Source organism: Ovis canadensis, chromosome 8 (genome assembly GCF_042477335.2).
Source record: "Ovis canadensis isolate MfBH-ARS-UI-01 breed Bighorn chromosome 8, ARS-UI_OviCan_v2, whole genome shotgun sequence".
In the NCBI taxonomy this organism is placed as follows: domain Eukaryota; kingdom Metazoa; phylum Chordata; class Mammalia; order Artiodactyla; family Bovidae; genus Ovis; species Ovis canadensis.
The window spans coordinates 42,281,224-42,296,302 of NC_091252.1; the positions used below are offsets into that span (position 1 = coordinate 42,281,224).

The window sequence follows — 15,079 nt, forward strand, 5'->3', positions numbered from 1 at the left end:
CTTTATCACTGGTACTAAGCAATTTGATTATGATGCTCTTCATAGCTTTATTTATGTTTCTTGCATTTTGGGGATTATTAGATATGTGTGTTTATAGTTTCATCATATTTTGAAATGTTCAACCATTGTTTATTCAAATTCCTGTTTTATTCTCCTGTTTATCTCTATTAGGGGCACCAATTATATGTATATTTGGTGGATGCCCTTTTACTTTTGTTTTTTTCTTTCTATGTCTAATTTTGGATAGTTTTTATATTTATGTCTTTAAGTTCACTAATCATTTCTTCTGTGTCTAATCTGCTGTTAATCTCATTCAGGATATCTTTTATCTCAGAAATACATTTTTCATTTTCAGAAGTTTGATTTAATCTCTTCCATGCTTCCCATGTTTCTACTTAACATTCTTAATCTTTTCTCTAGCTTGCTAAACAAAATGAATAATTTATAATAACTGTTTTAATATCCTTGCCTACTAACTTTATTAGCTGCATTATTTCCAGGTTAGTCTCAATTGATTTACCTTTCTCATGATTATGAATCATATTTTCCTGCTTCTTTGTATGCTTGGTAATTATTGATCAGGTGTTAGACATTGTGAATTTTATTTTGTAATGTACTTGTTTTTATATTTATATAAATATTTGTGAGCTTTCTTCTAGGACACAGTTAAATTACCTGGGAAAAGTTTGGATATTTTGGGAATCTGGATTTTAAGCTTTATAGACAGAGCAGCATTTATTTTAGGGCTAATATTTTCCAGTATTAAAGCCATAGCCTTCTGAATACTTTACCTGATGTCTTTTGAATTATGAGTTTTTTCTGCTCTGGATAATGAAATCAGAAGCTATTCCAGGTCTTGTGTGAACTCCAGGAAATGGTTCCTTCAATCCTTTTGGAAGATGGCTTTCTCCAGCCTAGTTTCCCTATCTATCTTTTTATGCATCTCTCTGCCTCTCTCTAGCTCTCTCCTCTTCGGAACACAAAAACAACTAAAAGCAAGCCTGACTGATTAGTTTGCGACTGCTTCCCTCCTATGTCCCAATGTCCTCGTCCCTGGAAACATCTACCTCAACCTTCAAACCCACAAGTCAGCATTTCCTGCTCTTGTTTTTAACTTTATTCGGTGGATTATTTCAAATTAGTAGCTCCATCCTGCTTGTAAGATTTTGATTCCTGCAGAAAAGTTTGCATTTCCCTCCTTTTCCCTAAATTCTTGACAAATTTTCTTGGGATTGAGATTCGGAAAAACATAAATTATCTAAGAAATGCCAGGAAGGAATTCCATCACTATTTCATCCTCTCCCTTGCAGTTAAACTTGGTCATGTGACTAAGTATATGAGTGGAAGGAAATTGTGCAACTTCATTTCAAAAGAGGAAGCCATTTGCTCTGGCTTTTCTTTGTCCCCTTTCTTAGGGTTGTGAGGATGATAAGCCAGCTGAGATAATGCTGGTGAGGACAGTCTACTACAAATGTCCAGGCTGCAAGGTAGACAGAACCTGAGTCCCTGGATAGCCCTGTGGAACAGTTTCCCTGAAATCCTGGAGTGTGTTATTTCTGGAAAGTTTTACAGGAAAGAAAATTTATTTATATATGGTTTGGATTCTCTTTGATGTAACAGTTTAGACTCTAATACAATAGGCATATTAAATTCATTTATAGTTACCATTATGATGGATAAATTTGATCTTAGATCTGTCATACTATTTTATGCTTTTTATTTTTTATAATTAAAGAAATTATTTTCTTTGCTTCATGTATATGGTATAATTTTTCAGGAAGATTTGTGTTTTCTTTTTCCACTGATTACCTTTGTAGCAATATTCTGGGTGTTTTTTTCCTCTCACAATATTTTGGGTGTCATTTCTATTTCTTCAAAATATTTACATTCTATTTTCTACCAGTTAAATATAGTAAATGTTTGCTCTCTGTTCAACTGTCATATTTTTCCTGGCGATCCTTTGATTGGCTATTGCTCATCTCTAATAGTATCCTCCAATAATTACCAATAGGGCTCATGGTAAAAATATTCCTTGAGTTCTTTCCTGTTGAAAACTGTCTGTATCCTTTATACTTTCTGGTATATTAAATATATACTTTATACTTTTTATATTTTTTCCCTTGAGCATCTGTAAATTTGTTCAACTCAGAATATTGATATAAAGAACTCAGCCATTTTTGCCCCCAAATGCTGTTATAATTTAGACCCACTTTCTCAGAGACTGTAGCATTTACAAAGTGATAATGAGAAAGGATAGAGAAATCATATTTGGTTTTGGATATACTTGTCATTGACTTGTATCTTTAAGAATTACATAAGGACAGAACACTGCCTCAGGGAGGATGAGAAACACAGATAATAAGAATGTAGTCTATGCCTGTAATTCATGTGTATATCCCTTTAAAGATAAAAGAAGAAAATGTTTATAATGTCATTATAGTAACCAAGGATATAATTTAAAACTCTCACACCTTTATTGTTCAAGTGAGTCTATTTATTGTTAGAGCAGTGACCCAGGAGGGAGGTCATGTGGACAAAGATTAAAACGGTTACCATGTTTCTTTCATTTACATAGTAGGGAGATGGGGGACCTCATATATTACTTCAAGTTTCTTGCAAATTCTTTGAGGTAAACCAACTAAAATAGTTTTACATTTGATGCTGACATATTCATAATTAGCCATGGATAATTCAGAGTATTTATAATTAATGACATTTCCCCTACAGTAAAGCTGAGATGGCCAAAGACAGTCATAAGTGGCAGAAATTTCAATCAGTCGTTATAAAAATCTTCTATTTTTAACTTGGATTTCAAATTTCATCATTGCCATGTAAAATGTTGTGTGTCTTCTGAGAGTATTTCTATATGCAGCTCTTTACTGTTCCTTTTCTTATTTATTTACTCAACAGATGATTTATTGGGTGCCTTCTATATGTCATGCAGAGAATTAGGAGTGTACCAAAGTCAGACAAAGTCCTGGTTCTCCTGGAGTTTATATTCTAGGGTGGAAGATAGATAGACAAGCAGACAATAAACCAACCAACCAGCCAGCCAGATACCACATTTTTATTAGAAACAATAAGCATGAGTAGGGATAGAGCACGCTACTATCCAACCAACCAACCAAACAACCAACCAAACAACCAGCCAGATACCACATTTTTATTAGAAACAATAAGCGTGAGTAGGGATAGAGCTATGGAAGAAGGAGTACTGCCTCAGATAAGGGGGTCAGAGAAGGTTTCTCTGAAGGAATGAACAGAATCCTAAACGTGAATAGCTGAGGAACTGTGCTCTTGGCAGAGAGAAGTCTAACAGCAAATACCCACACTAGGAACATGCTTGGTGTTCTGGGAATAGCAAGGAGGCTGCAGAAGCCGAGGAAGCCGATGTCATAGGAGAGCTCACGGAAGAAGGTGCTGGGGATTTTATAGGATCTTGTAGGGCTTCCCAGGTGCCTCTGCAGTGAAGAACCCACGCACAGTGCAGGCGATGCAGGAGACAGGGGTTTGAACTCTGGGTCAGGAAGATCCACTAGGGGAGGACATGGCAACCCACTCCAGTATTCTTGCCAGGAAAATCCCATGGACGGAAGAGTCTGGCAGACTACACTCCACAGGGTCGCAAAGAGTTGGACATGACTGAAGTGACTGAGCATAGGGCATGACTGGTGCCATGGGCTTTGATCTATGGCAACACTGGATTTATACCTGTGAAAAGACTTCTACTCTGAGTAGAAGGGTGCCATGATTTAGTTTGCATTTTAAAAGAATTCCTAACTGGGACTCCCCTCGTTGTCCAGTGGCTAAGACTCCATACTCCCAGTGCAGAGGAGGCCTGGATTCAATCTCTGGTCAGGGACCTCGATCCCATAAAAATCCTGCATGTCACATTGAAGATCCCACATGTTGTAACTAAGACCTGGCACAGCCAAATAAATAAATATTTTAAAAAGAATCCCTGACTGCCATGCAGAGAACTGACTTTAGGGAGTCTGAATGGAAGCCTAGAGACCAGTTAGAAGGCTATTGCAATAATCTGGGACAAAGGTGAGGGTGAATTGGCCAAAGATGGTTGAGAGAAGAGGTGGTGGGCATTGCTTAGATATAGATCATATTTTGAAGGTTAGAGCCAATACATTATGCTGTTAGATTGAATGTAGTTATATGAGAGGAAAACTGTCTGGGTTAGTTTCAGCGTTCAGCCTAAGTACATGGCTGAATGATGGAACCACTTATTGAGAAGGGGAATATGGGAGAAAGTGTTGGGTGGCATGGCTTGAATGAGCTCAGTTATGATATTAAAGTAAGATGCACAACTAGATGCCAAAGTGGAAAGGTTGAGTAGGCAGTTTGACATGCAAGCCAGAATTCAATGGAGGGTTCAAGACTGGAGATAATAATCTGGAAATTTCGCATATGTTCTATCTGAAGCTATAAGACAAGACAAGGTCATGTGAGATGTGAATTGAGGTGCCAAAGAAGTTTGAGGATTGAGCCCTGGGGCATGTCAACTTCCAGAAACAGGGAGAAGGAAGAGTCTCAACATGAAAGACTGAGAGGAGAGGGAAACCCAGGAGGATAGTGAAACAAGCCAAACGAGGAAAAGGCTGAAAGAAGTCAGAAGCAGGCTTTAAAAGTTTCAAGCTCGTTTGCACCACGGTTATGAAAGGTGCTATTCTTAGAGGAAGCTGAGTGAAGGGTACACAGGAACTCTCTGAACTATTTTTGCAACCTCTGTGTGAGTCTAAATGTATTTGAAAGTAGACATTTAAAAAAATGGTTCAAGGCAGTTTCCAGAAGAGTGGCAAGCAAATGCCGTTGAGAAGTCAGTGAAGGAGAGGTCTTGGAATTGAGTGTTCCGTCTGGACATCGTTGGCTTTACTAAGAGCGATGGCATGGAGTGGTGAGGACAAAAGCTTGATGTGAGTGTTTTCAAGGGAGGATGGGAAGTGAAGATGCCAGGACAAGGAGTGGAGACAATTCTTTAGAGGAGTTTTACTACGGAGGGCAGAGAAGTACTGTGGTAGACAGAAGTGTGAATAGGGCCAGAAGAACATCTTAAAACATAGTTGAAAGTTGAACTTCCTGCCACTTAAATCCTTATATTTCACTAGCCACTGCCTCTTGTTGTGGTACTTTAAATCACTTCGCTCTGATAGTTCTGCATTTTCTCTTGCCACTGATGAGTTTGCTTTTTTTTTTTTTCATTACCACTGCTCCTGCCCTTTAAAATGAGTTCCCTTGGCTATCTATCACATTGTAGAAGTTTATGTCATTCAAAGTGTCTGTCATGTTCTATCTTTCCAGAGACTGTTTTATGCCCGAAAAAAATATAGAACTAATTCTACTAACAATTTTAGAACTGTAAGAACGTTATAATATTTGTGCAGAATTGAGATTCAGATGTGCGTGCATCTGTGCATGCATGTGTGTGTATTTAGTGGTTAATCAACAAAATTCACTTAGGAAGTTTCGTGGAAAGCAAGTGGCCCCAGGTGTTGTGAGGATACAAAAGAAATGGAACATGTGTAAGGCTATGTTGCCTCTTGTCTTTGGAAGTCTGAGCACTCTAGTTAGCTGTGGTTATGGCCTAAGCTAATGGGCTGACTCATTTCTGTGGCTGCTTTATAATTTTGTATCTCAAAGGACCACAGATTCTAAATACCTCTTGTCTCCTTGAACATCTCCTGCCAACATTTGTAACTGAAGTCAAATAGGCATGGCAAGGCAATGCTTTTAACTGACAGCACACGCAGCATTTGGGTAAATGTAGAGCAGGGAAATACAGACTTCCCCTGTCCCAGTTGCTTGTCAAATTCAGCAGTAACAAAAAGCAAACCCTGAGTTTCACAAAGTGCTTTAAACAGGGCAAACAGGCCTCTAAGCCAATGGTTTAATTACAGTATAGGGCATTCATTGTGGCAAACCATGCTTAGAATTTCAAACCACTCCATGTGCTTCTTGAACAAAAGGAAAGCACACACAAAAACCCACAGAGCTTCTCACCCCCTGCAAAACCAGTGATGTCACAGGACAGTGTTCTGTTTGTTTGGTTTTTGAGTTTTCCAACCATCCCAGTTTAATAAGAAATGACCAAAATTTGAGGGACTCTTTTATACCTTTTTCTTATCTTTTAGTCAGCCTGCCTGCCTGTCCCCTTGCCTGCACGCCCTCCTCTTTATTTAGGGTTTTTTGCTGGGAGGAGTTTTAGGTATGCATTTCTGATCTTATCGTTTCACCATTTTAAGACCCACTACCATCATCAGGCCAGTCAAAGCCTCTGCAAACCATGATTTCTTTCTTTATTTCCCCTCTACAAGCAGCCACTCTTGGGTACTTATATGTCTTTGTATGTGCCTACAGACTTGAGTATTGTGTGTATGCTTGTGTTTTTAATTTGCATAAATGGTTTTGTTCTATCAATTTCATCCTTTAATTTACATTTTAAAAATTGAAGTATAGTTGATTTACAATATTATATTAGCTTCACGTGTACAACATAGTGATTCAGTATTTTTGCATGTTTGTAATTTTTGCAAATGTGATGGATACGAGTTATCTCTTTTACATTTATCTTATTACTATTTCCATTGAAAAACTCCTTGTATATGTGCTAGTCACTCAGTTTTCCTCTCTGTGAACTGTCAATCCCTCTCCCGTCCCTTCTCTTTCCTATTAGATTTCCTATATTTTCTTACTGATTCTTAGGGTTGTGTGAGTATCTAGTGATAAATACCTTTTTGGTATTAGAGAAAACGATTATATGCCAGATTTTTGCCCATTGTCCTTATTAATAGGACCTTCTTTCTCTCTCAAATATGTTCTTAATTTAGAGGTTGCAAATAGCTTCTCCCAGTCTGTGACTCTTCTCTTGATGTAATCATTGGTGTTTTAACAGTTAAATCCATTAACTTTTTGCCCTATGGTTTGTGCTTTTGAGGTCTTTTAAACAAGTCTGATTTTTAAGTCCAGTTTCATGTTGTTGAACATTTAGACTTATCCAGCTATTTACCATTTCAGGTCATGCTATACTGAACATCCCTTGATACTTCTTTGCTCCTATGTGTGAGGATATTCACTAAGCTATGTGTCTATGTGGCTGAGACTGCTATGTACTAAACAATTTCTGTCTTCTTTTCCTCTATACATTCTATGGCTGAAATATATTTCATATATGACTGGGGTACATATTCCATAGTTCCTATTACATTTGTTAGCTGGATAGCATGTGACTGGCTTCTGGACAGTAGAATGTGGGTAGAAATGATATATGATGTTTCCAGTATTGACTCACGAAAACTTCCCATAAAGGATTCTCTAGTGTTTTCTCTTTCTTCTTCAGCTTTCTGGTTAGACACAGAGGATGAAGTGGAGAACCCAAGTCTGGGTGTTGCCACAGGATGGAAACACCTTAGGTCCTTGAATCACTAGATGGAAGGCCATCACTGAATTCTAGACTAGGATTTATGTGAGAACAGAAAAAAATTTTCTGTTCATCACCTACTAAAGTTCTGACGTTGTTTTATACTAGTGTGTTAATTTCCTAGAACTGCCATAAAAAAGAAAATGCCACAGACTGGATGACTTAAATAGAAATTTATTTTCCCAAAATTTTGGCAGCTGAAAGTCCAAAATAAGGTGTTGGCACAAGTTTAGTTTTTCCTGAGACCTCTCTTCTCAGCTTGTACATGGCTGCCTTCTTACCATGTCCACACATAGCCTTTCCTCTGTGCATGAACATCCCTGGTGTCTTTCAGTGGGTGTCCAGGTTTCCTTTTCTTACAAGGATATTAGTCAGATTGAATTAGGGTGGTCTATTTATCTTCATTTATACTGAATTATTTCTTTAAGGAAATATCCTCCAAATGAAATTACGTTCTAAGGTACTGGCAATTAGGGCTTCTACATATGAGTTTTGAGGGGGACACTATTCTGTACATATCAAGCAGCTAGCAGTATTTATGTTGACCAATATTACTAAGTAGTGGCATTACTAGATCCTGGGAACTTTGTAAGATACTGCAAAATTGCTCTCCACAATACTAACTTACGCTCTCCACCTTTGTGCATAATAATTCTTATCTTTACATTTTTTACTTTCTTTTGGTTTGGTCAGATTTTTCCATTTTCCCCAGTCTGATGGGTGTGAAATCTTTTGCTGGCTCTTTACTTTCTACTTTCACATAGTATTTCCTTTTCAGTGTATAATGCTTAGCATTTTGATTCCCTTTTATTCTATTTGAGATCCTTTGTCTTTTAATTATAAAAGTCATTTATATTTCTTATAACATTTACATTTATCATAATCGTGGTTTTAATAGGACTTATCAATACTATCTTATTTCTTGTTTTTATTACCTAAACTTTTGTTGTTTTCCTTCTTTCCCTTATTTTCCTCTGTTTGTCCCTACTCCCATCAGTTTCCCAGCTACCATTTTGGAAATGTTTAGATTTTTATTCTAATTATTGTATACTCATTTTTCTTACTTCCTCTGTGTGTCTGTGTGTGTGTATATGGGCATGCACATGCTGAGAACTGCATATAGAGACACAGGTTGTTTACTCAGACTGATTTCCCATATCACACAGTTTCCATTTGTATCTAGTTCTCTTTTTCTTGAAATATACCCTTCATATGTATTTTCAGACTATTTTTGTGTGATAAACAATTTTGTGTGTCATAAGTATAAAAGTTTTTTATTTTGCTCTTATAAGTAAACAGTAATTTATTGGATTATGTATTCTAGTTTCATAGGTCTTTCAATACCGAAAAAAAAAAAAAATCTCTCCACTGTCCTCTTGCAACCAGGGATGCTATTGAGAAGTTTTATGTTAATATGATTCTTATTTCTTGGGTAGGTGAGATCCTTTATTCTATGGAAGCTTTTAGAACGTTTTTCTTTGATGTTCTTAAATGTTACTATTTGTGTTTCTAGGTGTGGCTTATTCTTCTATACTTGTTGTTATTCATGAGACTTTGCAATCTCAGATATTATATTTTTCTTTAATAAATTCTGGGCCATTAGTTCTTCGAATGTTTTGATCACTGTGTTCTTTTTTTTTCCTCTTGGGATTTCAATTTTATAAATGCTGCTATTTCAACTTCTTTCCCCATATTTCCTTTCTTTTTTCTTATCCTTTCGCATATCTCTTTGTTATTCTCTGATGACTAATGTATCCTTTATCTTGGCCTTGCAAATTCCTAACTCATACTTCAGTATCACCCAGCTGTATATCTAATCCATTAAGGACAATAAAATCAATACATTTTCATATCCTATAACTATAATTGATTCCTCTTTATAACTGCTTTTTCCTTATACATGTTTACAATATCTTTCTTTGATAATATTTATTTTGGCTTTAAAATTTTGTGTTTCTGCTGCATTATGATAAATAAAAAGTATACAGGTTGGAAAGGATGGAATGGAAGAAGTAAAATTTTCCTTTTATAAAAAGGGTATTATCATCTATACAGAAAATCTATACAGTAGTCTCCTAAAAAGACTGCTAAATAATAAGTGCATTTGTGAAAGTTGCAAGACAAAAGATCAATATACAAAAAAAGAATATAATAATATAATAATAATATACACATATATAATAATATATATACATATATTTCTATATACTAGCAATGAACAATCAGCAACTTAAAATTTAAAAATATACCATATAAACTGCATCAAAATATTTAAAATACTTAGGGATTAATCTGACAGAAGTGTGTATAACTTGAAAACTATAGAACATTACTATAAAAATTATAATAGAATTAAATATGAGAGATATAATATGTTCCTAAATAGGGAAGTGGAGAAGGAAATGGCAATCAACTCCAGTATCCTTGCCTGAAAAATCCCATGGACAGAGGAGCCTGGTGGGCTACAGTCCATGAAGTCACAAGAGTTGGATACGACTTAGTGATAAACTACCACCACATTGGAAATATCAATATTATTAATATATCATTTCTTTTCAAATTAATCTATAGATTCAATGCAACCAATCAAAATAATATCAAACTTACTTTCAGAAATTGAAATTTTTTTAATTTTATTTTTTTAGTTGAAGTCTAGTTGATTTACAATGTTGTAGCATCTCTGCCGTACAGCAAAGTGACTCAGTCATCACACACAGATATTCATTTATTTAATACTTATTTACTATTCTTTTCCATTATGGTTTGTGTGCATGCGTGCTCAGTTGTGTCTGACTCTGGGTGACGTCATGGATTATAGCCCACCAGCCTCTTCAGTCCGTGCAATTTCCTACTCCATTTATGCTTGCCGTTTCACTCCAATTATGGTTTATCACAGGATACCGAATACATCTCCCTGCACTGTACAGTTGGACCTTGTTGTTTATCCTGCCTGTATATAATAGTTTACATCTTCTAATTCCAAACTTCCAGTCCTCCCCTCCCCTAACCCTTCCCCCTTGGTAACCACAAGTCTGAGTCTGTTTCTGTTTTGTGGATAGGTTCATTTGTGCATATCTTAGATTCCACATGTAAGTGATATCGTATGGCATTTGCCTTGCTCTTTCTGACTGACTTCACTTAGTACACATGTACCATCAAGTTTTGGCAAATGTATCAAGAAAATTCAGAGTAGAACAATAATTTTTTCAACAAATGGTACCGGAACAATTAAGCATATGCAAAAAAGAAACTCTACCCTTACCTCAAAGGCTTCCCTGGTGGCTCAGATGGTAGAGACTCTGCCTGCAGTGCAGGAAACCCGGGTTTGATCCCAGGGTCAGGAAGATCCCCTGGAGAAGGGAATGGCAACCCATTCCAATATTCTTGCCTGGAGAGTCCCATGGGCAAATGAGCCTGGCAGGCTACAGTCCATGGGGTTGCAAATAGTTGGACACAATTAAGCAGCTGACTCTTTAACCTTTACCTCATACATAATAAATACAAAAATGAACTCAAAATGTATTTTAAATGTAAAACCCCAAATGATGAAACATACAAGTGTTTTCTATAAGATTTTCTTATAGGATAAAAAGAGAAAATCTTAATAACTTGGAAATTGGCAAAGATTTCTTAAATACTATACCAAAAGAAGATGCGTAAAACTTAAATATGCAAATTAGAATTAACCTGAAATTTTTTTTACCCTTTTTTTTCCCCTTTAAAATCATTGTTACAAAAATGAAGGTGACACAGATTGGAAAAAAAAGAAAAAGAAAAAGGCGAAATAGATAACTGACAAAGAACCTGTATCTAGAATATACAATGTTGCTCAGTCACTAAGTCATGCCTGACTGTTTGAGACCCCATAGACTACAGCTCACCAGGCATCCCTATCCTTCACCATCTCCTGGAGTCCACCCAATAAAATGAATCTATACATTCATATATAAAGAATATATAATGAAGTCTTACAATTTGATAAGAAGACAACCCAAGTTTTTAAATGAACAAAAGATCTAAATAGATAGTTCATCAAAGAAGATGTAAAAATGGGAAATAAGCACATGAAAAGATGCTCAACATTGCCCATTATTAGAGAAATGCATATCAAAACTGCAATGAGATATCACCTCACACCAGTCAGAATAGCCATCATCAAAAAGTTTACAAACAAAAAATGCTGGAGAAGTTATGGAGAAAAGGAAAAGTTCTTGCACTGTTGGTGGGAATGTAAATTGATACAGCCACTATGGAAGACGGTATGGAGATTCCTTAAAAAGCTAGGAGTAAAACCACCATATGACCCAGCAATCCCACTCCTAGGCATCTACTAAGATGAATTCAGTTCAGTCACTCAGTCGTGTCCAACTCTTTGTGACCCTATGGACTGCAGCACACCAGGCCTTCCTGTCCATCACCAATTCCCAGAGCCTACTCAAACTCGTGTCCATTGAGTCGGTGATGCCATCAATCCATCTCATCCTTTGTCATCCCCTTCTCCTCCTGCCTTCAATCTTTCCCAGCATCAGGGTCTTTTCAAATGAGTCAGTTCTTGGCATCAAGTAGCCAAAGTATTGGAATTTCAGCTTTAGCATCAGTTCTTCCAATGAATATTCAGGACTGATTTCCTTTAGGATGGACTGGTTGGATCTCCTTGCTGTCCAAGGGACTCTCAAGAGTCTTCTCCAACACCACAGTTCAAAAGCATCAATTCTTTGGCACTCAACTTTCTTTAACCCACTCCAGTGTTCTTGCCTGGAGAATCCCAGGGATGAAGGAGCCTGGTGGGCTGCCGTCTATGGGGTCACACAGAGTTGGACACGACTGAAGTGACTTAGCAGCAGCAGCAGCTTTCTTTATAGTCCAGCTCTCACATCCATACATGACTACTGGAAAAGCCATAGCTTTGAATAGATGGACCTTTGTTGACAAAGTAATGTCTCTGCTTTTTAACAAGCTCTTTAGGTTGGTCATAACTTTTCTTCCAAGGAGCAAGCATCTTTTAATTTCATGGCTGCAATCACCATCTGCAGTGATTTTGGAGCCACCCAAAATAAAGACTGACACTGTTTCCACTGTTTCCCCATCTATTTGCTATGAAGGGACCAGATGCCATGATCTTAGCTTTCTGAACGTTGAGTTTTAAGCCAACTTTTTCACTCTCCTCTTTCACTTTCATCAAGAGGCTCTTTAGTTCTTCGTCACTTTCTGCCATAAGGGTGGTGTCATCTGCATATCTGAGGTTATTGATATTTTTCCCAGCAGTCTTGATTCTAGCTTGTTGCTTCATCCAGTCCAGCATTTCTCATGATGTACTCCTATGTATGTTAAATAAGCAGGGTGACAATATACAGCCTTGATGCACTCTTTTCTCGATTTGGAACCAGTCCATTTTCCATGTTCGGTTCTAACTGTTGCTTCTTGATCTGAATACAGATTTCATAGGAGGCAGGTCAGCTGGTCTAGTATTCCCATCTCTTGAAGAATTTTCCACAGTTTGTCGTGATCCACACAGTCAAAGGCTTTGGCATAGTCAATAAAGATGTTTTTCTGAAACTCTCTTGCTTTTTTGATGATCCAACGGATGTTGGCAATTTGATCTCTAGTTCTTCTGCCTTTTCTAAAACCAGCTTGAACATCTGGAAGTTCATGGTTCACATACTGTTGAATCCTGGCTTGGAGAATTTTGAGCATTACTTTACTAGCATGTGAGATGAGTGCAATTATGTGGTAGTTTGAGCATTCTTTGACATTGCCTTTCTTTGGGATTGGAATGAAGACTGACGTTTTCCAGTGCTGTGGCCACTGCTGAGTTTTCCAAATTTGCTGGCATATTGAGTGCAACCCTTTCACAGCATTATCTTTTAGGATTTGAAATAGCTCAAGTGGAATTTCATCACCTCCACTAGCTTTGTTCATAGTGATGCTTCCTAAGGCCATTTGACTTCACATTCCAGGATATCTGGCCGTAAGTCAGTGATCACACCATCGTCATTATCTGGGTCATGAAGATCTTTTTTTTTTTACAGTTCTTCTGTGTGTTCTTGCCACCTCTTCTTAATATTTTCTGCTTCTGTTAGGTCCATGCCATTTCTGTCATTTATCGAGCCCATCTTTGCATGAAATGTTCCCTTGGTATCTCTAATTTTCTTGTAGAGATCTCTAGTCTTTCCCATTCTATTGTTTTTCTCTATTTCTTTGCACTGATCACTGAGCTAGGCTTTCTTATCTCTCCTTGTTATTCTTTGGAACTCTGCATTCAAATGGGTATATCTTTCTGTGTATACCCTAAGGAAACCAAAACTGAAAAAGATACATGTATCCTATTGTTCACTGCAGCACTATATACAATAGCTAGAACATGGAAGCAACCTAGATGGGCATCAACAGATGAATGGATAAGGAAGTTGTCGTACATATACACAATGGAATATTAAAGAAAGTGAAAGTGAAGTCTCTCAGTCTTGTCCGACTCTTTGCAATCCCATGGGTTGTACCCAACCATGCTCCTCCGTCCATAGAAGTTTCCAGACAAGCGTACTGGAGTGGGTTGCCATTTCCTTTTCCAGAGGATCTTCCTAATCCAGGGATTTAACCCGGGTCTCCTGCATTGTAGGCAGATGCTTTACTGAGCCATCAGGGAAGTCCTAATGGAATATTCAGTTCAGTCCAGTCACTCAGTCGAGTCCTACTCTTTGCGACCCCATGAATCGCAGCACGCCAGGCCTCCCTGTCCACCACCAACTTCCGGAGTTCACTCAGACTCATGTCCATCGAGTCGGTGATGCCATCCAGCCATCTCATCCTCTGTCGTCCCCTTCTCCTCCTGCCCCCAATCCCTCCCAGCATCAGAGTCTTTTCCAATGAGTCAACTCTTCACATGAGGTGGCCAGAGTACTGGAGTTTCAGCTTTAGCATCATTTCTTCCAAGGAAATCCCAGGGCTGATCTTCACAATGGACTGGTTGGATCTCCTTGCAGTCCAAGGGACTCTCAAGAGTCTTCTCCAACACCACAGTTCAAATGCATCAATTCTTTGGTGTTCAGCCTTCTTCACAGTCCAACTCTCACATCCATACATGACCACTGGAAAAACCATAGCCTTGACTAGACAGACCTTAGTCGGCAAAGTAATGTCTCTGCTTTTGAAAATGTTATTTAGGTTGGTCATAACTTTTCTTCCAAGGAGTAAGCGTCTTTTAATTTCATGGCTGCAGTCACCATCTGCAGTGATTTTGGAGCCCCCCAAAATTACTCAGCCATGAAAAGGAATGCATTTGAGACAGTTCTAATGAGGTGGATGAACCTAGAACCTATTATACAGAGTGAAGTGAGTCAGAAGGAGAAAGATAAATATCATATTCTAACGTATATATACAGAATCTAGAAAAATGCTACTAAAGAATTTATTTACAGGACAGCAATGGAGGAGCAGACGTAGAGAATAAACTTATAGACACAGGGAGGGGGGAGGAGTGGGTGAAATGTATGGAAAGAGTAAGATGGAAACTTACATTACCATATGTAAAATAGACAGCCAACAAGAATTTGCTGTTTGGCTCAGGAAATTCAAACAGGGGTTCTGTATCAATCTAGAGGGATGGGATTGGGCGGGAGATAGGGAGGTTCAAATGGGAGCGGATATATGTATACC

At 37.6% G+C, this 15,079-nt stretch overlaps 1 long non-coding RNA gene across 1 annotated transcript in view; it reads left to right on the top strand.

The window, feature by feature from the left end:
- The first annotated feature begins 4,739 nt into the window (after nt 1-4,739).
- The window catches only part of LOC138444792 (uncharacterized), a 260,276-nt gene continuing 249,936 nt past the window's right edge, over nt 4,740-15,079 (top strand). Inside the window, exon 1 of the long non-coding RNA XR_011258590.1 lies at nt 4,740-4,925. This is a non-coding gene — a long non-coding RNA (uncharacterized lncRNA). The remainder of the gene's footprint in view (nt 4,926-15,079) is intronic.